At 39.6% G+C, this 27916-nt stretch overlaps 1 protein-coding gene across 2 annotated transcripts in view; it reads right to left on the bottom strand.

Moving 5' to 3' along the window:
• Nucleotides 1-27080, bottom strand: part of ATP7A (ATPase copper transporting alpha) — a 190261-nt gene extending 163181 nt beyond the window's left edge. For both annotated transcript variants that reach the window (XM_030304920.1, XM_030304921.1), the window contains exon 1: nt 26851-27080. The gene's annotated coding sequence lies outside the window, so the exon portion shown is untranslated. The remainder of the gene's footprint in view (nt 1-26850) is intronic.
• Nucleotides 27081-27916: the final 836 nt, after the last annotated feature.

Raw genomic sequence — 27916 nt, 5'->3', positions numbered from 1 at the left:
TCCAGTAGTAGTCAGGATTTTTGGCTGTACTTCATGACATCTTCTGCAATGAACATACTGTTTCCTGAAACAGAGTGACTGACCATCCATGTGGAGTTAAACCCATAAATCCTAGGAATTTAAACACATTCAGCTTGCTGCCCATGTATATTCATTAAACACCTTCAAATCCACTTTGGTTAACACAGTCCTACAAGAATCCTGGGATATGTCTAGTTCTAGCAGGCTGTTTCACAAGAGTTGCACAATACCTGTTATGAAAAGATTTAAATGTATTTTTTTAAAGGCACTAAAACAGGGGCACCTAGCTGGCTCAGTTGGAAGAGTGTATAACTCTTGATCTCAGGGTTGTGAGTTTGAGCCTCCACACTGAGTGTAGAGATTAAAATTTGTTTTTAATCTTTAAAAAAGGCACTAAAACTGAATGAGCCTTTTGAAAATTTCAACAACATGGATGAAGCTAGAGAGTATTATGCTAAGCGAAATAAGTCAGAGCAAGACAAATACCATATGATTTCACTCATGTGGAATTTAAGAAACAAAACAGACAGACATAGGGGGAAAAAAGAGAGACAAACAATTAACAGACTTTTAACCATACAGAACAAACTGAGGGTTACCGGAGGGGAAGTGGGCAGGGGCGTGGATTAAATGGGTAATGAACAAAACAGCTGAAATAGGAGAATAGAAGAAAAAATAAAATAAAAACTGGGAAGGAAGCAAACCATAATAGACTCTTAAATACAGAGAAGGTTGCTAGAGAGGAGGTGGGTGCGGGGATGGGTTAAATGGGTGATGGGCATTAAGGAAGACACTTGTGATGAGCACTGTGTGTTATATGTAAGTGATGAATCACTAAATCCTACACCTGAAAATAATTTTACACTGTATGTTAACTAACTAGAACTTAAACAAAAACTTGAAAAAAAAGTAAAAACATTCTCTGAAAAATAAAATCTTGTTCCCCATAACATTTAAACTTTCAAGATACTTGTAAAAGGAAAGCATTTACCTTGCATTAGCACCTTCCATCCTGGGCTGCCTGTACTTCAAGATAAAAAACTTTTCTGTAACAGGGGCAGCTGGGTGGCTCAGTTGGTTAAGCGACTTTGGCTCAGGTCATGATCTTACAGTTCGTGAGTTCGAGCCCCATATTGGGCTCTGTGCCGACAGCTCAGAGCCCAGAGTCGGCTTCAGAGTCTACGTCTCCCTCTCTCTGCCCCTCCCCCTCTTGCACTCTGACTGTCTCTCTCTCAAAAATAAACATTTAAAAAAACTTTTCTATAACAGTCTCTGGAGCTCAAGTAGGTAGTTACACTCACAAAATTTATCATTTAATATTTTTAAACAACCTCTACTCCCAACATGGGGCTTGAACTTACAACTTCGAGATCAAGGAACTGAGCCAGCTAGGCACCTTACAAAATTTATCATTAACTTACACAAACGGTACACTGAATGATCAAGTGGTAGTAAAAGTTTAGTATGACCAGAAAATTCCAATGAAGTGAGAAGGTTTTTGGTTTTTATTTTAATATAGGATTCCCCATTTTTTTTAATTTTTTTTAACGTTTATTCATTTTTGAGACAGAGAGAGACAGAGCATGAGCAGGGGAGGGGCAGAGAGAGAGGGAGACACAGAATCTGAAACAGGCTCCAGGCTCTGAGCTGTCAGCATAGAGCCTGACGTGGGGCTCGAACTCACGGACCGCGAGATCATGACCTGAGCCGAAGTTGGCCGCCCAACCGACTGAGCCACCCAGGCGCCCCAGGATTCCCCATTTTTTAACAGAAAAAGGCACTTCCATGACTTTCCATATGACATAACAGTTAATAAAGTTGCATTTACTTTCATTAGGTGAATTGCACTTTATATGCTACCAAGTTGGTAATACAGATTTCGGGACGGGGGGATAATTAGTTGCCTTTATTTCTACCTGTGAGAGTTGGTGGACCAGAACAAATATTAACCCTCACTACATGCCTGTTTCTTTGGTGAAAGTTAGCAACAGAGGTTGGGTGGGTGGCAGAAGGGCGTGAGAACCACTTCCAAAATTCCATCATGCTACCGCTTTATAACCAACACTTCCCAACATCCCTAAATCCTGGCACCCACTGATCGATTTTCTTCCCTATCATTTTGTTTTTTCAGATTTCATATAAAGGGAATCACATTATATAGGCTTTCGAATCTGGCTTCTTTCACTTAGCTAAGTGCATTTTAAGATTCATCTGTTTTATTCCAAGAATCATTAGTCAGTTCCTCTTTTATCATGGAATAGTATTCCATGGTATGGGTATAAGATAATCTGTTTATCTATCAGTTGAAGTAACTGGGTTGCTTCCAGCTTTTGATGATTAATGCTGAATAATGCTGCTCTTAATACTCATGTACAGGTTTTTGTGTAAACATAGGTTTCATTTCTCTTGGATAGATACCTAGAAGAACTGCTGAGTCATATGGTAAGTATATGTTTAATTTCATTACAAACTAGCAAATGTCTTCTTTTTAAATCTTTCTATGCCATCAGCACAGAGCCTGATGCGGGGCTCGAACTCACAAACTGTGAAATCATGACCTGAGCTGAAACCAAGAGGCGGGCACCCGACCAACTGAGGCACCAGGCACCCCTAGCAAACTGTCTTATATAGTGGCTATGCTATTTTTCATTCCTACCAGCAAAGTATGAAAATTCCAGCTGCTCTGCCTTGCTAACACTTGGTATTGCAGTTTTGTTTTGTTTTCACATTCTAATAGGTGTATAGTGGTATCGCCCTGTGATTGTCAAAAATATTTTTAGAGCATTTTTAGGTTCACAGCAAAATTGAACAGAAAGGATAAAGACTTCCCATATACTCTTTTCCCTCCCATGCACAACAACTTTCCCCACTATCAACATCTTGAATCAGATTGGTACATTTGTTACAATCATCACTGTGGTTTTATTTTACATTTCTCCAATAGTTTTCATTCACATATGTCTATAATTTGCATTCACCTTATTTGCTATTTGTATATATTCTAGGTGAAGAGTCTATTCAAATATTTTGCCCATTTTGTTATTGGGTTATTTTCTCATTGTCAAATTTTTAATTTTCAGCAATTTGTTTATGTTTATTTATTTTTGAGAGAGCGTGCGTGCACATGCATAAGCGGGGGAAGGGCAAAAAAAGAGGGAGACAGAGAAACCAAAGCAGGCTCCAGGCTCTGAGCTGTCAGTGCAGAGCCTGATGCAGAGCTCAGACCCACGAACCGTGAGATCATGACCTGAGTCGAAGCAGGATACTTAACCACCTGAGCCATCCATACACCCCAAATTTTGATGGTTTTTTAATTTTATCCTGGACACAACTTTTTGTCAAAACTGTGATTTGCAAATATTTTCTCCCTGTCTGTGACTTGTCTTTTCATTTTCTTTCATAGGACAAAAGTTTTTAATTTTAATAAAATCCAATGTGGATTTTCACATATGGATTGTGCTTCTGGGATGACACAGATTTCTAATCACATTTCTTTGTTCACATCTTTCTTTGTATTAACATTTCTCCTAATTAGCAGCCTCAGTCACAAAGGTTGAGAACAAATAAACAAAAACTGCCACTAATACTGTTTACTGGGTATAGAGTTTCAGGTTGGGAAGATGAAAAAAGATCAAGAGACAGATGGTAGTTGTTGGGATGAGCACTGGGTGTTATATTTAAGTGATGAATCACTAAATTCTACTCCTGAAATCATTACTACACCAAATTTTAACTAACTTGGATTTAAATAAAAAATACATTTAAAAAATTTTTAAAAGGAAATGTTTATAAACCAAAATTTATTTTTTTACCCAGAAATCCTGTTTTTTTATAATTTCTGAAGAAAATGAAAAGCATATTAGACACATAAGAACTAAGGAAATATTATACCTGTGGGCTCAGGCTGAAAATATTTCTCAAAGGTATACTAACCATTAAAACCACTTAATTATAGAATTAAAAAAAAAGAGAGACACATGGTAGTGAAGGTTACATAACAACATGAATGTACTGTAAAAAAAAAACAAACAAACAACTTTTTAATGTTTTTTGAGAGAGAGAGACAGAGGACAAGCCGGAAAGGGGCAAAGAGAGAGACACAGAATCTGAAGCAGGCTCCAGGCTCCGAGCTGACTGCACAGAGCCTGACACGGGGCTCGAACTCACAAACCATGAGATCATGACCTGAGCTGAAGTCAGATGCTTAACCAACTGAGCCACTCAGGTGCCCCACAACATGAAAGTACTTAATGCCATTAAACTATACACATAGAAGTGGTTAAAATGGTAAAATTTTGTTACCATAAAATTTTACGATAATAAAAAGCTGCCACTGAGCAACAGTATTTGAGAGAAGTCCATGTTCCAAAGCTCACACACCTAGAACATTTCAAGCAGTACTGAAACCAATGCAATAGAGCCAAAGTTTCCCTTTGGATCCATGGATGATGAATGAGGGTCCATCTCCAAGATGAGAGGTAACCAGACAAAAGGGACCATGCCCAGCACTTTGTAGAAAGGCTGTCTCTTTTAGCCCTCATACTCATCTTATGAGGCAGATAGTATACTATGCTTCTTTCACAATTAAAAGAACTGAGACTTGGAGGGCAAAGTTACCAGTTCAAGGTCATGCTTGAGTCACTGTAACAAGGAGTGAAGATAAGTGGAAACCAGACAAACTGACCCCAGAGCTCTTACTCTGTACCATTCCCCTGTATTACCTCCAAATCTGTGAAGAAACACTCTCTTTCCAGCTTTTATTTAAAAAAATTCTAAAGTTTTAAGAAACTACAAATAATTTACCAAACATTCCTTGGGGACTGTTGAATGTATTTTCACAAGATTGGTTTCCCATAATACAATGAACAAAGATAAGCTACATGTTATCTTCTACTTTGCAATGGAGTGGATAACAACTCTAATGTCAAGTCAAATGGCCTCATGTCAAATCCTGGCTCTGGCTTTGTGCTGAAATAACTTATGAATTTTAGTTAATGTGAAAATTTTCCAATTTGGGGCAATAAAATCATAGCACTAGAAGCTTGTTCACTCAAATGTGCTGTTTTTCTCATCTTGAAGCTCCAAAATATAAGTAAGTTCACTGATATTGTGAAGACCTAATAATGCTTAAAATACTTTGAATCTCTATAAAAGTTAGCTATTATTGGCACAAAAACAGACACACAGACCAATGGAATAGAATAGAAACCCCAGAACTAGACCCACAAACGTATGGCCAACTCATCTTTGACAAAGCAGGAAAGAACATCCAATGGAAAAAAGACAGCCTCTTTAACAAATGGTGCTGGGAGAACTGGACAGCAACATGCAGAAGGTTGGAACTAGACCACTTTCTCACACCATTTACAAAAATAAACTCAAAATGGATAAAGGACCTAAATGTGAGACAGGAAACCATCAGAACCTTAGAGGAGAAAGCAGGAAAAGACCTCTCTGACCTCAGCCGTAGCAATCTCTTACTCGACACATCCCCAAAGGCAAGCGAATTAAAAGCAAAAGTGAATTACTGGGACCTTATGAAGATAAAAAGCTTCTGCACAGCAAAGGAAACAACCAACAAAACTAAAAGGCAACCAACGGAATGGGAAAAGATATTTGCAAATGACATATCGGACAAAGGGCTAGTATCTAAAATCTATAAAGAGCTCACCAAACTCCACACCCAAAAAACAAATAACCCAGTGAAGAAATGGGCAGAAAACATGAATAGACACTTCTCTAAAGAAGACATCCAGATGGCCAACAGGCACATGAAAAGATGTTCAGCGTCGCTCCTTATCAGGGAAATACAAATCAAAACCACACTCAGGTATCACCTCACGCCAGTCAGAGTGGCCAAAATGAACAAATCAGGAGACTATAGATGCTGGAGAGGATGTGGAGAAACGGGAACCCTCTTGCACTGTTGGTGGGAATGCAAATTGGTGCAGCCGCTCTGGAAAGCAGTGTGGAGGTTCCTCAGAAAATTAAAAATAGACCTACCCTATGACCCAGCAATAGCACTGCTAGGAATTTATCCAAGGGATACAGGAGTACTGATGCATAGGGGCACTTGTACCCCAATGTTCATAGCAGCACTCTCAACAATAGCCAAATTATGGAAAGAGCCTAAATGTCCATCAACTGATGAATGGATAAAGAAATTGTGGTATATACACAATGGAATACTATGTGGCAATGAGAAAAAATGAAATATGGCCTTTTGTAGCAACGTGGATGGAACTGGAGAGTGTGATGCTAAGTGAAATAAGCCATACAGAGAAAGACAGATACCATATGGTTTCACTCTTATGTGGATCCTGAGAAACTTAACAGGAACCCATGGGGGAGGGGAAGGAAAAAAAAAAAAAAAAGAGGTTAGAGTGGGAGAGAGCCAAAGCATAAGAGACTGTTAAAAACTGAGAACAAACTGAGGGTTGATGGGGGGTGGGAGGGAGGGGAGGGTGGGTGATGGGTATTGAGGAGGGCACCTTTTGGGATGAGCACTGGGTGTTGTATGGAAACCAATTTGTCAATAAATTTCATATATATAAAAAAAAAAGTTAGCTATTATTGTGGGGGTTTGCTATTATGGTTTATAAAAAGTGTTACCTTAGGCAAATCACTTCATCTATAAAATCTATAAAAGTATTTAAGAGCAAGGGCTCTGGAATCAGTCTACCTTAGTTTGAATCTTCACTCTGCCACCTGCAGAATTTAAAGCCCTGGACCTGTTACTTTGTCTCTTTAAGCTTAAGTTCTTCACAGCTGAAAAAAATAAGAATTATTACAGCAATACATGATGCAGGATAAAATGAAACAATCTATGCAAATTGCTTATTATAGTCCTTCATACACAGTAAGCCATCAATACATATGAACTGCTATTGTTTTTATAGCAATAATAAAATGTGTGCATAGCATTAGGAATCAAATCATAGAAAGGGCGTTTTGCAAACCTGCAGAGACAGCAATACCCTAAGTAATGAATTCCTAGAGAACTGTCACTTTTCTTATTTGGTACTCATAAACATTGACCCTTCCATTAAAGGCTACCTTTTGCCAGTCCCTCTATATCACAATCTTCTTGTTTTACATTTACCATACCACTTCACTACTTGATATCTATTTACTTTAATTATTTACTATCTGTCTTCCCCTTCTAAAATGTAAGCTCCCTAGAAGTAGGGAGGCATAACAGTTAAAAACACGGACTGGAGAGCCAGACTGGGTTTGAGTCCTATTTCTGCTGCTTGCGAGCTATGTGATGTGTCCTTGGGCATGCTACTTAAGTTCTGTGCTCGGTTTCCTTATCTGTAAAACAGGGATAACAACATCTGTTCCATAGGGTCGTAATGAGAATTAAATGGCTTAACATATATAAAGCACTTAGAAATACTTAACACAGGAAGCACTCAACAAATGCTAATATTATTATTGACCCAACTGTCATTTAAGCCGCCTGAATCATCCCTGGCACAGAGCAGGCACTCAATAAACATTTACTGAGTAAAGGAATTATAAGAGCTCAATGCTCCAATTGAATCCAGTCTTACAGCTCAAGAACATTCCTAAAAGACAGAGTTGGGAACAGGGAGAGGGGACTGGGGAAAGGTGCCTTCTGAAGGGTCAAAGACTATGTTCAGACCCCATCTTCCACCCTAAGTGTTAAAGGCAGCTGATTTCCATGGGGCATGATCTAAATTCTAGAGCTGCCTCTGGCATCTAGGTAAGTCCCTGGGCACCACCTCCTTCCTCAACTAACATTCATCAAGAGTTACCAGGAGCAGTATTTTTGCATGTATTAACTCATTTAATCCTTACAACAACCTTGAGGTAAATACTATAATTATCCCTATCTTACAGAGGGGAAAACTGAGGTACAAATAGGTTAAGTAACTTGTCCAAGGCCACATTACTCTCCAGGGCAGGATGGGATAGAAAGCAAGAAGATCACCTCAGTGTAGCAGGAAACCAAAGAGACCTGAAGGGTCCAACCCTGTTCTGTCATTTTTTAAAACATTTCCCTTTATTTTTCAGCCATGGGTCTCCTCCTCACCTTTTAGGAAAAATACTAATCTTTAAGTTCTGAGCTTCTCACAGGTAATATGAGATAAAAGACCTCACTTCTCATTGATATCCCCCTCTGCAGGCAAGTTTCCCCTCTTCTTCTGCTTCCTGCCTTCCAGTGATATGTTCAAACCATTCCTCTGCTTATATCCCTCTCCTGTTCTCTCTGTCCTTGTAGGCTTAAGCCTTTCAAAACTTCTTTAGTGTCATATTAGTGGAGTTTGAGAAGGACAAGAGCTAACCATGTGTGGTCAGGTAGCCATGTTTAACCCTATATACTACTTTTATGATTTTTTTTTTCAAATGAAGATTTAAAAACTAGCAGATCATGCTGATAGTAGGTAGAATTATGGGGTAAAGGGGAGGAGAATAAAAGGGAAAAGGAATTAAGAGTTATTGAATTACTATTATATGCCAGATATTTTTAAATATTTTAATCCTAATAACCATATTAAACTGTCTTCCTTTTGGAGAAGATGAAATTGAAGTTCAGAAAGATAATGAGAGTTTCCTAGCCTAATGCCAAGAAGCTAATGAAGGGTAGAGTCTAATTCTAATTCACACCTCTTGGACTCCAAAAAGTGTGTTCTTTCCCCTGAATGTCCATCCTTGCTCATCCTGAGAAGACACACAAACAGTATCCCTTCCTCCCCTTAATCTGAAACAAACATTAAACTTTCCAATTCTTTCCATTCCTCTCACTTCCTTACCATTTCCTAGATGTTTTTTTTTTTTTCTCCTACCTCTTCTGGGCAGCTATTCTTCCGATCCTAGCCCCCAAAGTTCTACAGAATCCCCTCCCCCTGGTCCCCTACCTGGTACAAATACACACATTCCAGCAATGTTTCCTCCCTAAGTTGTAACTGCAACTGGTTATCCTACCCTGGACAAAGTAAGTAACGGTGCATTATCAAGAAAAGAAAATCTATTGAGTGCCTAGCATATTTCTCTGAAACATATGACAGGCCCTCAATAAGTATTCATTGAATGAATACCTTCAATTTAAAAATGGGTTCCTTGAAGGGCGCCTGGATGGCTCAGTGGGTTAAGCATCCAGCATCTGACTCCTGATTTCAGCTGAGGTCATGACCTCATGGTTTGTGAGTTCGAGCAGTGGTCAGGCTCTGCACTGACAGCATGGAACCTGCTTGAGATTCTCTCCCTCTCTCTCTTCCCTTTCCCTGCCCACACACACACGTGTGTTCTTTCTCAAAATAAATAAATAAACCTAAAAAAATAGGTTCCTTGAGTGCAACTTACAGAGCATGGCATTAGTGGGTTTTCTATGTTTGGCGGCAGCAGTCCTAGCATGGGGCTTCCTTTGGATTTGGAATTCCTGGGAATGAATGAAGAGTCAGGAGCTGGCTGATGTTCTGGGAAATGGAAGCAGGATTCTCCTGGTGATCCTGCATCTTGATGAAGCCATGTTCTTTGCTCCCACAATGCTAGGCTTGGCCTGCCTGAGGCACCAGCTGTCCTTGCTTTGCTTCTCTGCAGGGTTCTGTTGTAGAGAGCTAAGCAAATACACCAAAGGTTCCTTCTCTGGGCGCTGCACAGAGAATTGGTGGCCCCAGCTTCTGGACTGTAGTAGCCAGCTTCCTAGGTGGATTGGGGAAAGTCACCAGCTTTGGTATTTCACTGCCAGCAGGACTGAGGAGCACAAGAGAACTGCTCACATTTCATTCCATTTAATACCTACATTACTGCTTGGAACTGTGACTGTACTCATTATTCTGTGGAACCTTTTTACCTGCTAAAGGACTAAGAATAATGATCTTACTATGGGACACCAAACAGAATCTAGGTTGTATCATGCCTGCCCAACCCTTAAAATTTTACTACTAAAGGTAGCAAAGGACTTTCCTGCTGCTTTTAAAATCCATTTTGTGCCAGAAAGATGCATATGTCAACTTGAAGAGATTGATTCAGATAATTATACTAGAATATAATTTTATAAGTAATTTTAGAGTGCAACTCCTCTAATTTTCAGTGAAGAGGCCTTTCAAAGAGTAAGTCCTCCTTTACCATACAGAAAAGATGGACTGAGAAAACAAAAATTGACATTGATACTGGATTATGGTAATAATTGCACAACTGTATAAATGTAATTGAACTATATATATAGACAACAGGTGAATTTTATGGTATGTAAAATTATACCTCAATAAAACTATTTTCAACAAAAATTTGGGTTCCTTAAACCATTGTTTCTCAATTGATTTTGAAGATATATCATGTTTTCTCACAGAAAGAACATTATACATGATGGCTAGGTCCACAAATTGGTCTTCAGAAGTTTCTTGGCAATTATGAAGCTAGATTATATATTAATATTGTTTTAGCACTGGTTCTTATGGAGAAATGGATAGTGAGTTCCAATTAGGAAATCAAGATGCCAATGGACACCTATGTCCTATTCACATTTCCAGCTCTGGGAAAGATTTCTCTGCCCCATGGAGGCAGTGATAGGGGTAAGTGATGCCTGTCCTCAACAACAGTAACAAGTGAACTTGTGTCAGGTCTTTCATAGATAATTAGGTCAGGTACTTGTATTCTGCTTAGGAAACAAAAAAGGTATCAGGTAGGTTTATACCACCAATCCCATGCACACTAGCATTTGACTTGTATTGGAGGAAATTGTAATACTCAGTATATGTGGTATATCTTGGTGACCCATCTTGATGATTATGCAAAAGTATCTTTCCTATCAAGTAAGAATATAATCAATCTTTCCAATATTTAAAAAAAGCAGTTTAAATACTGGTAGAAAAACTATTTTGTCTTAATTCTTAGAGATGAAATATTTATGCATTATGACTAAAACCTAAAAATAATATACATATCTATTTTTCAGAATACTTTGACTTTTCCTAACATCCATATTGTTCATAAATTTTCTTTTTATCAAACCAAGGTCCAAAGAATAATTTTCAGCATGAAGTAAGCAGACACTCTGTAAATATAGTCCAGATCTACATTCCCACCATACCCACCCCCTCAATTCCTTTAATGCCCTGTTTTATACACTTTGATTAATGAAGGTGAAAATCTAATAAACATTCTCTCCTATTCAAAGTTGAATCACCATCAGAACAGATAAGGATGAAAAATTATGTACTAGGAATGTGTGAGGAGTTCAGGGTTTTTTTTAAGTTTATTTTTGAGAGAGTGTGCATGTGTACGAGCAGGAGAGGGGCAGAGAGAGAGAATCCCAACCAGGCTCCACACTGCCAGCACAGAGCCGAATATGGGGCTCAAACCCATAACCTAAGCCAAAATCAAGAGCCAGATGCTTACTAGACTGAGCCACTCAGGCACCCCTAAGGAGTTCAATTTTTAAAAAGGGACTAGAGGGGCACCTTGGTGGCTTGGTCAGTTAAGCGTCCACCTTCGGCTCAGTTCATGATCTCGTGGTCCCTGGATTCCAGCCCTGCATCAGGCTCTATGCTGACAGCTCAGAGCCTGGAGCCTGCTTTGGATTCTGTGTCTCCCTCTCTTTCTGCCCCTCCACCGCTTGTACTCTGTCTCTCATTAAAAAATAAAATATAATAGAAAGGGACTAGCAATTCCAAATTGTCAAGGACAACTGTTTAGCCAGGTATTTTCATACAAATGAATGAGAATGAATTCAGAGAAGCCCTATATCATTCCATACCCTTTAGAGTTTTTAACTGGGAAGTTTCAAGTGCTTTGTTTTTTGTGTTATAAATAGGCTCCATGCCCAACGTGGGGCTTGAACTCACCATCCTGAGCCAGCCAAGCACCCCTCAAGTGTTTTGTTATCACAAGCAAGTGGAAGCCCTAATACTGATGGCTATATCAAATGCAGTGAATTGGCTATATCAAATCCACTGACTTGCTGGGAAAAAAATATTAATTTAAATTCAATGCACATTTGTTGAACAGAAATAAAGACAAATAGCCAACAAGATTTACTATTTTTAGAATTTAAAGTACAGGCGGGCACCTGGGTGGCTCAGTCAGTTAGGCATACAACTCATGGTTTCAGCTCAGGTCATGATCTCATAGTTCATGGGTTTGAGCCGCATGTTGGGCTCTGTGCTGAAAGCTTGGAATTTCTCTCTCCCTCTCTCTCTGCTCCTCCCCGGCTTGCTCGCTCTCTCTCAAAAATAAACAAACAAATATTAAGAAAATCATGGTGCCTGGGTGGCTCAGTCTGTTAAGCGTCCAACTTTAGCTCAGGTCATGATCTCATGGTTCATGAGTTCGATCCCACATCGGGCTCTGTGCTGATAGCCCGGAGCCTGGAGTCTGCCGTGGATTCTGTGTCTCTCTCTCTGCCTGCTCCTCCCCAGCTCATGCTCTGTCTCTCTCTCAAAAAATTAATAAACATTAAAAAAAATTTTAATCTTTAAAGTACAAATTCATTATGATCTGCAGGAAGATTTTTTTAATGTTTGTTTATTTTTGAGAGACCAAGCACAAGTGGGGGAGGGGCAGAGAGAGACACAGAATCCAAAGCAGGCTCCAGGCTCTGATCGGCCAGCAGAGAGCCCAACATGGGGCTTGAACCCACAAACCACGAGATCATGACCTGAGATGAAGTCGGCCACTCAACCAACTGAGCCACCCAAGCGCCCCTGCAGGAAGATTTTTTTTTTTCAGAATTCAGTTCAGCCTCAGTTCTGGGTTCTGTGCTTTCTCAGAAAGCACTAGGATGAACTTTGTCATCTTACAAAATTAAGACTCCAAATAGGCTGAAATCATTAGAAAGTTGCTTTTGGTAAAGTAAAAAATGTACTTTACCTAAAAGGGAGCTTCCCTCCCAATTTCAGACATGCAATTTTCACAAAGTGGATGCTTCCTTTCAATTAGTTTGCTTTAAAGAGGTTTAACTTTTTAATTATGAGAAAGCTGTAGGGAGTCAAGCTATAAATAAATTCTAAATTTTGGCTTAGTATATTCTCTTGGTCTTTGAAATAAATTATCAAAAAGCCTCTTCTCTTGTCTTGTGTGCCTTTTTTCCTACTTTTGATGAAGGATTAATGTGCACAAACACACACACAGAGAAATGAGTCAGATAAAGACTAAAATTACTAGTATCTTTCAGCTAAAAATGAATTCTGACAACATCTCCCTTTGAAAAAGGTATGGCTATGAATGTAGGAAATTAAAGTTGGACATATCAGAGAGAAAGGGAAATAGATCAAATTAGGAAAAGTGTAAGTATCTATGTTCAAAGATGATACTGCCATAGTTTGGTGTAAAATAAATTATATATGGCCAGATAATTATAAATCAGTCTCCTCAACATGCACACACAAAAATGAGTTTGATGGAAATGGATGGATTAACCTGAAAAGCTTCATATCATAATTATAAGCCAAGTTAATAAAAAGTGAGTAGAGCATGAGCAATATAAAAAGACAAAAGAAAATAAAATGTCAGACACCCCTAAACACACACATTTTTAATAAAAATTATGTATCTTGTTTTATGACATGCTTTTTTTAAATGTTTATTCATTTTTGAGAGAGACAGAGAGAATGCGGTAGGGACAGAGAAAGAGGGAGAGGATCTGAAGCAGGCTCCATGCTGACAGCAGAGAGCCCAATGCAGGGCTCAAACTCACAAACTGTGAGATCATGACCTGAGCTGAAGTCCGATGCTTAACTGACTGAGCCACCCAGGTGCCCTGTGACATGCTTCTCATTCAATACTTATAATGAAAAACTTTGTAAATATTAATATGTAATAATACCTAATATTTTTTAATATTTTAATCTTCACAACCCAAGGGGAAAGGTACAATATTATATCCACTTTATAGATGATGAAATTGAGACTCAGAGAGGTTAAGGAACTTTCCCAAGGTCACATAGCTAGTAAGTGACATAGTTGAAATTTGAACACAATAAGCCTGATCCAAAGTCTGTGCTTTTAATCATTAATATATGCCATAATTTTAAATTTTTTTTTTCAACGTTTATTTATTTTTGGGACAGAGAGAGACAGAGCATGAACGGGGGAGGGGCAGAGAGAGAGGGAGACACAGAATCGGAAACAGGCTCCAGGCTCCGAGCCATCAGCCCAGAGCCTGACGCGGGGCTCGAACTCACGGACCGCGAGATCGTGACCTGGCTGAAGTCGGACGCTTAACCGACTGCGCCACCCAGGCGCCCCATTATATGCCATAATTTTAAAAGGCTGAATAGAAGTCCATTATATGAATGGACCATAATTTAACCAACCTACTATTGTTAAGAGAGCTGGGTCTTGAAGGTTGAATAAGAGTTCTCCAGAAAAATGCATAGAAACTCCAGAAAAAAAGGGCCATGAGCAAAGTTACAAAGGTGTCAAATAGCATGGCACATCTGAAGAAGTGCTTTTGGTATGACTAGGAATATGGTGTGAGTGGAAAAGACAAAGAAGTTGGAAAGGTTAAGTAAGATCATATCATGAAGGATAAATTTGAAAGGGGCAAGACTAGAGTCAGAAGACCAGTTAAAAGCCTACCGTCGAACAATGGAATATTATCCAGCCATTAAAAGGGATTAAATTATTACATATACTATATCAAGAATGAACTTGAAAGACATTATGCTAAGGGAAATAGGCCAGATAAAAAAGGGCAAATACTGTATTCCATTTATAACAGATACCTAGAATAAGCAAATTTATTTATAAATTATTCCATTTATAACAGGTACCTAGAATAAGCAAATTCATAGTGACAAAAAGTAGAATAGAAGTTATCCAGAGTAGGAGAAGGGGGAGTGAGAAGCTCTTCTTTAACAGGTTCATAGTCTCTGCATGGGATGGTGAAAAAGTTCCAGAAATGGACAATGCTGACAGTTACACAACTTTATGAATGTACTTAAAGGTACTGAATTGTACACTTACAGTGGTTAAACTGGTAAATATTATATGATGTATATTTTACCATAATTTTGACAAAGGCTATATAGCGCAGGGCACCTGGGTGGCTTAGTTGGTTAAGCATCTGACTTTGGCTCAGTCATGATCTCACAGTTTGTGAGTTTGAGTCCTGCATTGGGTGAGTTCAAGCCCCGCTTTGGGTGAGCCTGGCTTCTCTCTCTCTCTCTCTCTCTCTGCCTCTTGCTCACTTGTGCCCTCTCTCTCTCTCTCAAAAATAAAAATAAAAAAATAAAAAAGGCTATAGCCCAGAAGGGAAATGATTAGGGACTAAATGGAGATAGAGAGGTAGGGGAAATTTTGAGAAATATCAAGAACTAGACAACAGAGGCACCTGGCAGGCTCAGTCAGCACAGCATGTGACTCTTGATCTCAGGGTTGTGAGGTTCAAGCCCCATGATGGGCACAGAGCTTACTTTAAAAAAAAGAAGAAGAAGCTGTTTCAGATTCTGTGTCTCCCTCTCTCTCTGCCCCTCCCCTGTTCATGCTCTGTCTCTCTCTGTCTCAAAAATAAATAAACGTTAAAAAAAAATTAAAGAAAAAAAAGGGGGGCACCTGGGTGGCTCGGTCGGTTAAGCGTCCAACTTCGGCTCAGGTCATGATCTCACAGTCTGTGAGTTCGAGCCCCGCATCGGGCTCTGTGCTGACAGCTCAGAGACTGGAACCTGTTTCAGATTTTGTGTCTCCCTCTCTCTCTGCCCCTCCCCTGTTCATGCTCTGTCTCTCTCTGTTTCAAAAATAAATAAATTTTTTAAAAAAATTAAAAAAAAAGAAGAAGAAAAAGAACTAGACAAAAGACTTGGTAACTGACTGAATATGGGGTGAGGAAAAAAAAAACAACTCTTGGGTTTCTAGGTAGAGAGGAGTGGCATTATTAGTGTCCTTTCATAGATAAAGAAACAAACACCCAGAAACACGAAGTAATTTGTCCAAAGTCACAGTTTGTTAATAGCAGAATTGGAACTTAAATTTCAGACTCCAGTCTCAAAGTCAGTACCCCTTCCACTATAAGACACCAAGAAAGAATATTATCTTACATTTGTATAGCACTCTACAAAGTGCTTTTGTATATTATTTCACTTGATACTCATAACAACCTATGAGTTAGGATAGGCATCATCACCATTTTATTGATGAGTACACTTAAATAGAGTAAGAAAACTGATGCAAGTCCTTAAAATCCTCAAAGATCTAAATTTCATTTGTTGGACTACAGAAGAGCCTTAAGGTGGGAAGTGAGATTCAAGTGATAAACTTGGGACTACCATGGCTGCTAAATGTTGTAGATATTAAGAGAAAGGGGCTAGAAATAGAAGTGGTTTGTCAAGTTTTCAAGGTGGACATATTGCACAACTCCACATCATAATATCTATAGACTTGTATGTATTTATAATATTTATAGACTACCAATGTGACTGCTGCCTCTCGAGTTGTGTAAGACAATAGCCCTAGATAAAGTAGAAGTCTCCAACCTGCAGATCAGGATCTACTGGTCAGTCTAGAAATCTTGCTTCATGGAGCTCCAAGGTGGTTCCCAATATTTTCTCCTCTCTGCTACATCCCCTTTCTGCCACATGTCCCAGCTAACATTCCCAGAGTGAAAGGGAGAACAGAGGTACAGCCAGCAACTACTTCTCAGGAACTACAATGACTATATCTGCCCTGATCTCAAGACTTAGATTAAAATAAGGTCCTCTGGGGGTGCCTGGATGTCTCAGTCAGTACAGCATGTGACTCGTGACCTTGGGGTTGTGAGTTCAAACCCCACGTATAGAGCCTACTTTAAAAAAAGAAAGAAAAAGAAGGTCCTCCACATAATAAGGCTGGAGATCACCCCAATAAAGGATTGGGATGAAACAAAGATGGTCTTATGTGATCATTTCTACTCATTTGGCAGAAAAAAATTCTAGAAAGTGCCTTAATAATACTGTTAAACCTTATTAGAACATGATGGTATTGGGGCACCTGGGTGGCTCAGTTGATTAAGCGTCCGACTTCAGCTCAGGTCATGATCTCACAGCCCGTGAGTTCGAGCCCCGTGTCAGGCTCTGTGCTGACAGCTCAGAGCCTGGAGCCTGCTTTGGATTCTGTCTCCCTCTCTCTGCCCCTCCCCTGCTCATGCTCTGTCTCTCTCTGTCTCAAAAATAAATAAAAACATTTAAAAAAAAATTTTTTTTAAAGAACACGATGGTACTTACATTAAATCCAAAGGTAGCAAGGGAAAAAGGCAGGTCATATCAGGCATTCATTTGGCAATCCACTCATGCCTTAAGCCAAGTTGTGAGAATACTAACACATTATAAACAAAACTTACCACTTCAAGCTTCTGACCAAGTTGTGTTTAGGTAAAATACAAAACTAGGACGCAATGGTCTAGTCAGATGCTTCAAATATAGAAGATAATCTGACACTGACTAGATGCTTCACATGTAGAAAAGAATCTAAAATGACTACCGGTAGCCCTCAAGTGGCTGAGTCAAACAACTTGCAGTTATTGTTTCATATTTGGACAGAAGAAACACACTATTCTTAATAAAATACAACTGAAAACAAAGGCTAAGCAAATGTACTCTGTTTTGCTTGAAGACATTTCTAATGGCATTCTACTAACCATCACAGAATGCATTTCTCTCTCCTTGTCTAACTTCCTTCTACTTCTCCCAACTTCTTAAACTTCCCACCGGCACTTCATGTAGACATTGCTCTCTAGTGTTACTTGGTGCTACTAGGGTAACTGATCCCAGCTCCTCTGTGAAAATACCATTTTATTGCTCACTAAGAAAACTTAACACAAAATTATAAACTTAGGAAACAAATTAGAATGGAAATGGGACCAAATCAAGGCCTAAGGCTCCAAAGCCCATGCTCCTATCCCTCTCCAAAACACCATATCCAAGGAATTTACCACAGATTAAATACTGTTCAAAGCGTTCAAAAGATGGCTGTATTAGAAAAACCCAGTCTTCTTTCTCAGGTTTCTCCTTTAGTCTCATAGTACTACTATAGTCATAACACTTCTGACACCAGATGTGTGGCAGTTTTCCTCCAACAAGCAATTCTGTGTGACACCAGCTGGGTGTCCTACAGTTTAACTCAATTCTGATACTGTCTATCTGGAGATAGGGTCAGATTCCAAGTTAAGGGCTTAGTCCCACAAGACTGTTTCCACCCCACTTTCCATAGACTTAAATTGTTGTTCAGAGCATTCAAACGATGGCCCTCATCTTTCACTTTCAATACTCTTCCCTAACATTCCCTAACATATATAATCTCTACTACAATCAGGCAAGTGCCCTCACTGCCAGATATAATCGATGCTTGCCATTTCTTTCTACTATATTGTTTAGACTGGTCCCCTCATCTGGAATGCTCTCTTCCACATATTTAAATCACCTCACTCATCTGTAAACTCCAGAAAAGCAGGACCAGATCTGTTGTATTCACAATCATATCCCCAGTAACTTGTACATTAGCTACTCAAATAATTGCCGAGTTAGTAAATGAACTCAAGTCCTACCTCCTCCATGAAAAACATGTCAAATACTCATACCCACTTTCTTTTTGAGTTCTGAATACCCTTGGAATCAGCATCATAGTTTAGTACTTAATTTCTCTGTAATTGCTTGGTTTTAGATTTATTTCTGATTAGACAATGGAGCATATGCCTTATGCTTCTTTGCATATCTCACAGAACCCACATAAATACTACATTCATAACAAGCACACAATAAACATTTAATTGGAGTGCTGACATAACTTGTAACAGCTCAACTTACATACAACTTTGTAAGAATGCAACTATTTTGAAGAGTAGGTCAGAAATGCACAAAGTCTTTTTTTTCCTCTGCCTACTTTTTCAGAAATCATTCAGAAGTATGATTCAGCATTTCACAATTAAAGAAATAATCCAGAAAAGCTCAGTGACCTAGAGTCTGTAACTCACTAATTATGTAAGCAGAATGCCATGAGTTTTCTCGGTGGAGAAGCAGAAAGATTAAGTACATCAGGGTGACTTGACTTGCTATCTGTGATAATGAGTTTCAAGATGTGATGTTAGCATACTGTAGGTGTAATGTAGGCTACTGTGCCCTCCCAATCTGAGTTTTCCATTTTCTGTGGTGGAATTTAGAAACTAATTATTGCTGCAGCACCTGGGTGGCTTAGTCAGTTAAGCGTCTGACTTCAGCTCAGGTCATGATCTCGCAATTTGTGGGTTAGAGCCCCGCGTCGGGATCTGTGCTGACAGATCAGAGCCTGGAGCCTGCTTCAGATTCTGTGTCTCCCTCTCTCTCTGCCCCTCCCCAGCTCGTGTTCTCTCTCTCGTTCTCTCTCTCTCTCTCTCTCTCTCTCTCTCTCAAAAGTGAATAAACATTAAAAACAATTTTTTTAATGCATTAGAAACTAATTATTGCTTGCAGGTACTGATTCATTAGTATATTCCTCCTACATCCACTCAATTTATAGTACTGCAAAACTAGAATTTATAATTTTATTATATAGGTTGCTAACATTAAAACATTTTTAATAATTTTTAATTTTTTTAATTTTATTTTTGAGAGAGAGACAGAGGTGAGCAGGGGAGGGGCAGAGAGAGAGGGAGACACAGAATCTGAAACAGGCTCCAGGCTCTGAGCTGTCAGCACAGAGCCCGACACAGGGCTTGAACCCTCAAATCAAGAGATCATGAACTGAGCCAAAGTCAGACGCTTAACCAACTGAGCCACCCTGGCGCCCCTACAGTAAATAGTTTTTAAAAGAATAATGGTAACTAAACTTTACTGTGTGTTTACTACCTGACAGGCACTGCTCTTAGAGCTTCACATGTATTAACTCATCAACAATCCTCTGAGGTAGGTACTGTTATATCATTTTTGTATTTACCTAATGTCTGAAATACATGTACTGAATAAAACAGTTTTTCTTTTTTTAAATAAACATTTTTCCTTAAAAAAAAGATAAAAATAGACACATGACCATTTCTTTTCTCTTCCTGGGGGACTTAGAAAATACAAATAAGACCAACATCACTTTAAACATTAAGTCTTTTAGCATATCTTTAATTAATGTAATTAGCTAAAAATAAAACTATGACTCCTTACTTTTGAATTTAGTTTGAAAGTATCAAGGAAATTTTGAGTTACCAATACTTTAATTTTTCGTCATCAAATCTATTTGCTCATTCATACTTTCAAAGAAGATAAATGAGTATTTCTCCCTTTAGGACAAACAAGGAACTTAACTGCAATAGAGCTAATTTTGCTCAAATGTCTATGTACTTTAAAAAAAAAAAACAGTTCTTTGGGGAGCCTGAGTGGCTCAGTCAGTTTGGCATTTGACTTCAGCTCAGGTCATGATCTTGTGGTTCACGAGTTCAAGCCCCACATCAGGCTCTGTGCTCACAGCTCAGAGCCTGGAGCCTGCTTTGGATGCTGTGTCTCCCTCTCTCTCTGCCCCTTTCCCACTCACACTCTCTCTTTCTCTATCTCAAAAATAAATAAACATTAAAAAAATACAGTTCTTTTATGTAAGGTAAGAACATGGATTCTAGGGGCACCTGGATGACTCAGTCAGTTGAGCATCCCATGATCCTAAATTCATGGGATTGAGCCCATGTTGGGCTCCACACTGGGCATGGAACCTGCTTGAGATATTCTCTCTCTTTCTCTCTCTCCCTCTCCCTCTCTGCCTCTCTCCACAACTCATGCACTCTCTCTAAAAAATAAAAAATAAAGTGACTTTATAAAAAAAAAAGAGAGAGAGAGAGAGAAGACCACAGGTTCTAAAACCAGACTGTCTGGCTTTAAATCTTAGCTTAGCCACTTACTAGCTCTAGAAATAAAATCTGGCCCTATGAAAGAACATGTTAACTCCTACCAAACTGCACATTTTTTCACACTAGATGAAAGATCAATTCTAGTCTCCTTCATTTACATGCTCCCCAAAAAATAATAAAAAGGAAAAGATTCAAGATCCCATGATTTACCACTGCCCCTAAAGTTAAGAAACAGGCATCTGTGAGTTATTTTTGTAAAAAACACAGTGGACACACTCTTATGCAACCCTAATCATACCCTAACACTCAAGGTCAAGTAATATACTGCACTACATAAATTATTTTTTCTATCATCATACAATGAATTTAAGGCTTTATAACTATCTGAAGACTACAAAGGTTTTTATGACTAAAATTCATTCTGCTATCACCTCGCTAGAAACAGAGGAGCCAGATAAAATGCTTCACTTTAGATGGACAATACTTGAAGACATGACACCAATTTGATTGCTAATACCCAAAAACACACTTACAGGTGTGATCAGAAATTAATACCAAGATACTGTGGCTGTAAGTCTGAACTAAAAATTGATAATCAGAATTAACAGTGAAATGGCAGAGTAAAATAAGAGAAAACATTTATTGGCCAAAATGAAACTGGTTCTATGCAAATGATTTAATATTAATAGTAGTGTTTTAAAAATATAATATAGGGGCGCCTGGGTGGCTCAGTCGGTTGGACGTCTGACTTCGGCTCAGGTCATGATCTCGCGGTCCGTGAGTTCGAGCCCCGCGTCAGGCTCTGTGCTGACAGCTCAGAGCCTGGAGCCTGTTACGGATTCTGTGTCTCCCTCTCTCTGTCTGACCCTCCCCCGTTCATGCTCTGTCTCTCTCTGTCTCAAAAATAAATAAACGTTAAAAAAAAATTTTTTTTTTAAAAAGAGAAAAAAAATATATAATATATTGGAAGCACCTAAGTGGCTCAGTTGGTTGAGCATCTGAATCTTGATTTCAGCTCAGGTCATTATCTCACAGGTTTGTGAGATCAAGCCCTGCGTCAGGCTCTGCACTCAGTGTGGAGCCTGCTTGAGATTTTCTCTCTCCCTTTCTCTCTGCTCTTCCCTTGCTCCAGCACACGTTCTAAATAAATAATTAATTAATTAAAAATATAATATATTGGGCACTTGGGTGGCTCAGTCAGTTGAGCAACCAATTCTTGATTTCGGCTCAGCTCATGATCTCACAGTCCTGAGATCAAGCCTCATGTCCACACCCGGTGCGGAGCCTACTTAAGATTCTCTCTCTCTCTCTCTCTCTCTCTCTCCCTCTCCCTCTCCCTCTCCCTCTCCCTCTCCCTCTGCCCCTAGCCGGCTCTCTCTCTCTCCCCACTCCAAAATAATAATGTATTTATTAATAATCAATACAATATACTTTATATTAATAGCATTATTATTGATTGATTTAATAATTCAATTAGAATTCTTAGAACAAATAATTTTATTATCACCAAAAAATTAGATACCTTTGTTTTTTCTTACCATTGTAAGTATAAGGATCAACTAAGGAGTTACACTTGGAACTCCTTAACAACCAAGCTCTTTGTAAACTTTTGTTAGTTCAAGGATCAATTCTTAAGTATCCTCACAACACTAGAAGTCAGCTACAAATTTATCCTAAATAGTCCTGAAATGGGCCCCTGGGTGGCTCAGTCCACTGAGCTTCTGACTCCTGTTTTCAGCCCTGGTCAAAATCTCAGGGTCAGGCTCCACCCCGAGCATGGAGCCTGCTTAAGATTCCCTCTCTTCGGGGCGCCTGGGTGGCGCAGTCGGTTGAGCCTCCGACTTCGGCCAGGTCACGATCTCGCGGTCCGTGAGTTCGAGCCCCGCGTCGGGCTCTGGGCTGATGGCTCAGAGCCTGGAGCCTGGTTTCCGATTCTGTGTCTCCCTCTCTCTCTGCCCCTCCCCCATTCATGCTCTGTCTCTCTCTGTCCCAAAAATAAATAAACGTTGAAAAAAAAATTTAGAAAAAAGATTCCCTCTCTTCCTCTCTACCCTTCCCCCACACATGCATGCTTTCTCTCTCTCTATTAAATAAATAAATAAGGGGCGCCTGCGTGGCGCAGTCGGTTAAGCGTCCGACTTCAGCCAGGTCACGATCTCGCGGTCCGTGAGTTCGAGCCCCGCGTCAGGCTCTGGGCTGATGGCTCAGAGCCTGGAGCCTGCTTCTGATTCTGTGTCTCCCTCTCTCTCTGCCCCTCCCCCATTCATGCTCTGTCTCTCTCTGTCCCAAAAATAAATAAACGTTGAAAAAAAATTTTTTTTAAATAAATAAATAAGTAAACAAATAAATATTTAAGAAACAGTCCTGGGAATTTCCTTTAAAGGGCTCTCCACTCTGGAATTCTTTTCTGTTCTTCTACCTCTGTTAACAGTTTTTCAGGTCTTAACAGAAGCCCTCTTAATGCTCTCCTCTCCTGAACGGCAGGTACCATGCTTCAGGTGAACACTCAAGAGAGCAGAAACCATTTTCTTCACAATTCCAAGAATATACAATGCGCTGCAAACTCTCAGGTCAGAGTAGAGGAGGGAAGTAATTCCAATATTATTCCCTCACAATCTTTGGCTGAGACATCAAATGCACAAACAGGATCAGCAACAATTATATCAGCATAAAACAAAACACTTAAACTTTTTACAAACAAAATCAAATAAGGTAAATGGCCAGGTTAAAACAATTTCCCTAAGATGTGAAATAACCTGTTCATTCAACTAGTAAATTATGAAAATGTGCTCCTGAGTATAGGTCTGAAAAACTGGACTTCTACACGAGAAAATCATAAAGTAAAAATAGGTTTAAAAAAATAGCTGTGTAATTCTAAATGTGGACAGAAAACATGGGACAAAGTACAACTAAGTGGCTCAGAATGGGGGATATTTTACCCTCATTTCCTCCAAGGAAAGAAATATTTGTGAAAACTAATGTAATCTACCAGTATCCCACACATTTAATTCCACAAAGATAAGAAAATCACTTCAATTTTCTAACAGTGCTGGAGAAACTAGGAACATATTTATGAAACCAGAAATTTTCTACCCTTTCACTTTAATGAAACACATTCTAAAAGTATCATGATACTTTTCCTGTCATACTACCTCAGCAAATAAGCAAGTTATATCATATTAAATCTACCTGAAGACTTGAGAGTTATAAGTGAAAAACATGATTGTTGAGATGGTAAATTGAACCAAAACAGGCCTGTGGCCTGTCTCTCCTGCCCACCTCCCTGCTCCACCCACATTTTTATGTCCTAAGCAAGACCACAGTTCAAAAACAAAACTCTGTAAAACCTTTCACAAAGATGAGTAGAAGAAATTTTAAGATAAAACTCCCAAATATTATTCTCAGCTGTGCCAGTGTCTGTATCACCTCAGATAAATCTCTCCTCACAATTTAGTTTCCCAACTGGCAAATGAAAATTATCTTCACGCATTGGGATGTGTCAAAAGTCTTGATTAAAGGAGCACCTGGGTGGCTCAGTTGGCTAAGCATCTCTTGGTTTTGGCTCAGGTCACAGTCTTATCATTCCTGAGTTTGAGCCCCGAATGGGGCTCCACACTGATGGTGGGGAGCGTGCTTGGGATTCTCTCTCTCCTTCTCTCTCTGCCCCTCGTGCTCTCTCTCTCTCAAAATAAATAAATAAATAAACTAAAAAAAGTCTTGATTAAAGTTTGCCAAGTATTTTTAAACATATAGATAAAAGAAGTTATAATGAGGAATTTATAAAGAAATGTGTTGCCTTAGCACCCTCACAGAAGTAAAGATTGTATACGTTAGTTGATTTTTGCTCATCACTCCCTTTCCTTTTCAAATAAATTTTACTATTTCTGCATGCATCTTTTCAAAGAAAAACAACCTTCTGCATTAGAGACCAGAGATGTCTCTATCCTTTGGGGAGATTAGTGTTTAATCTAACCCTACCTGGAGGCCAAGAATCAAGATCTTTCTAAGACTATGACTGGAAAAGAATAGTTTCTGTCATATTAAGAAGACCAGGCGAGAAATCAATTTGGAGAAAAAGAAATGCAGAAATTCATTGGGGAAATCCTGGAACAACTTCTGGCTTCAGACACCGATGTTATTCATTCCCAGAAATGTAAAAATTGATTTCAAATTACATTTAAGTTATAACAGTCAATCAGAATTAAAATACAACAAACTTTAAGAGGAAAAAAATGAGAGAGACAAATCAAGAAACAGACTTTTTCTTCTTTTTTAAGTTTATTTTAAGAGACAGAGAGAGAGAGTGAGAGGAGGAAGGGCAGAGAAAGACAGAGGGCGAAAGAATCGCGCTGGCTCCTCACTGTCAGTGCGGAGCCTAATGTGGGGCTCAAACTCATGAGCCGTGAGATCATTACCTGGGAGCTTAATTACCTGAGCCACCCAGGCACCCCAAGAAACAGACTTAACTATAGGGAACACATTAATGGTTACTAGAAGGGAGGTGGGTGGGTGGGGGGATAGGTTAAATAGGTGATGGGGATTAAGGGGTGCACTTGTGATGCGCACTGGATAATGTATGGAAGTGTTGAATCACTATATTGTACACCTGAAACTAATATAATACCATATGTTAACCAAATTTAAAATTAAAGCTTAAAAAAATTAAAGCTTAAATGAAAATATATAGCAAACTTTATTTTTTCTCTTAAATTTGAGTTTACATCTGACTGAAATCTCATACATTCATGCTGCTTTTGTCATTTCATGTATTTTTTCTATATATAAGCTTTTTTGTTGGCTGGAGGGTAGCTGGATATGGTTGTGAGCTTACCAGTTTTGGAGCCTATATATTTTTTCCTTTAACAGCAATATCTTAGAGGATGTGGCTGTGTTAGAAATAGGGATGTTGATGTACAGTGTGTTGTTGGATGTCCTGCATCTTTCCAGCCCCCTAAGCCTCGGCTCGTATTTTTTCTTCTACCTGGGCTGCCCTCCCCTACTTCCATTCCTGCAAAGTTAAGTCCTACCCAATTTCAAGGCCCATCTCAAATGCTCCCTTCCCTGCATTCTCATAACACTTTCTCGTTCTAACGTACAATGTTACTGAGATGAAATTAAAAGGATGTACCTGTCTTTCCTATACATTGTGAGACCCTCTAGTACCAAAAAAACCCTCTCATGTCATGAATGTAAACACAAGAACGTTTTAAAAATAAATAAAATCTCAGTTCAAAATATCCTTTTAAAAGGATGAGATTTTAAAAAGATTTTTAAAAAGAGGATGAGATAAGCAGTCTAGTTATTCAATCAGTGGGGCTGCTAGAACCCACTGACTTCATAACTGAACTCAACTAACTTGACTGCAAACTCACTTGAGGCCAGGGACTCTGTCCTATTTCTTGCCTATACGCCATACCACCCCCACACCTCGATATCACCCAATTCGATGTCCTTCACACATTAAGACTCAATACAAAACCGTATTACTGTAGATGAAAAGACTCTAAGACAAAGATCAGATGCTAAAATACGAACTTGTGAAGCAATGAAAGAGTTGTTGGTGCTTAGGATAACCTCAACGTCTACAACAAAAAGTGTCAAAGATAAAGGTACCACAAGGGTGTGACAAGTATGGAGAATAACTTTACTGGGAAGCAGGCCGAATGAACAAAATGAAATGAGAACAAGAGCCTTCTCAGTTTAGCTTATGCTCCCAGAGCGAGACAAGAAGCAAAATAATTTTTCACTTTATTTCATTAATTATGGTCATCAGTACATGTGACTTCCATACAGGCACAGACCTTCTCATATCTTTAATTAATTAGGTAACACAGGCCATTGGATGATCAGAACACTTTCCCAGGAGGGTACAAGGAAAATGACACGGGTCAGTACCCAATCTCCCCTCCATTATGCCCTATTAGGAGGGGTAAAACATGAGCGAGGTAAATACCTGAGTTGTGAAGAAGTGAGCGTTTGGGGATTGCCCCCAGATTAAAATGACCCTCGGTACACTCGGTAGTACAGACTGACAGTACAGAACACCTCTCCAGTAGAAAGGAACGACGGGAAGCCGGTATAGGACTTACCTGGTTTATTTTTTCCTATGGTTAAAGGTCGGGAGCTACGCAGCCCGCGGTAGCGACAAATGCACGCGCAGGCTCCAATCTAACACACCCGGAGAAGAAGCAATAGTGGCGGCGTCCGGAGGGAGGGGCAGGGGGAGGGGGAGAGGGGAGCGCGGCGGCGGCAGCGGGGGCGGCGGCGGCAGCAGCACTCACTCGGATTCTGTTCCTCCACCCTTAGCCTCCCGGGCCTGCGGCCTTTCCCCTTCCCTTCCTTACTCCCCCCCACTTCCGGGTGACGCCCAGGCCGGAAGCAGGGCCCGAGACGCGGAGAGAGGGACGCGTCACGTGAAGGGCAACGCGAGCCCTAGAATCAAGCTTCTCCCGCCCCCTACTGCCCTTAGGCTGACACGCAGCCCCTGGCTGAAGTCTTTGCCTTGGCAAGAGAGCCCTCCAACCCGTTCCATCACCAGAAACAAAACAAAACCCCACCAAAGCCTGTGTCATCTAACCAGCCAGAAAGTGCCATAGACCTCCTTGTAAATCATCTTGTACATAGTTCAGCCTTTCCCAGCATGAAATTAACGTGCTGCTGGTAGACTGTGTAGCCTAACTCCAGATGCAAATGCCAGAACTATGAACTTGCATTCGTCCTCCACTCAAAAATGATCTTGGGATGCCTAGGTGGCTCAGTCGGTTAAGCGTCCAACTTTGGCTCAGGTCATGATCTGGTGGTTCATGACTTCGAGCCCCGCATCCAGCTCTGTGCTGACAGCTCAGAGCCTGGAACCTGCTTCAGATTCTGTCTCTCTCCTTCTCTTTCTCTCTCTGCCCCTCCCCCGCTCACTCTAAAAAATAAATATTTTTTAACAATTTGTAAAAGTGGTCTCAAAATTTTTTGACTTTTTATTCATGCTTTTGAATTCATAATCTTTACGTTACAGTTGGGGCAGGCATCGCACCTCACACTACCTTCAATATCACCATCCTAAAGCTTCAAACCACTTGCCCATTTATCCATTCATTTGCCGATCTTCTTAAAAACCTAGAGGATTCCAAGGATGTAAAGATATTAGACTATCACCATGAG

Source organism: Lynx canadensis, chromosome X (genome assembly GCF_007474595.2).
Source record: "Lynx canadensis isolate LIC74 chromosome X, mLynCan4.pri.v2, whole genome shotgun sequence".
Classification (NCBI taxonomy): domain Eukaryota; kingdom Metazoa; phylum Chordata; class Mammalia; order Carnivora; family Felidae; genus Lynx; species Lynx canadensis.
This window is presented reverse-complemented; position numbering and strand designations above follow the sequence as displayed.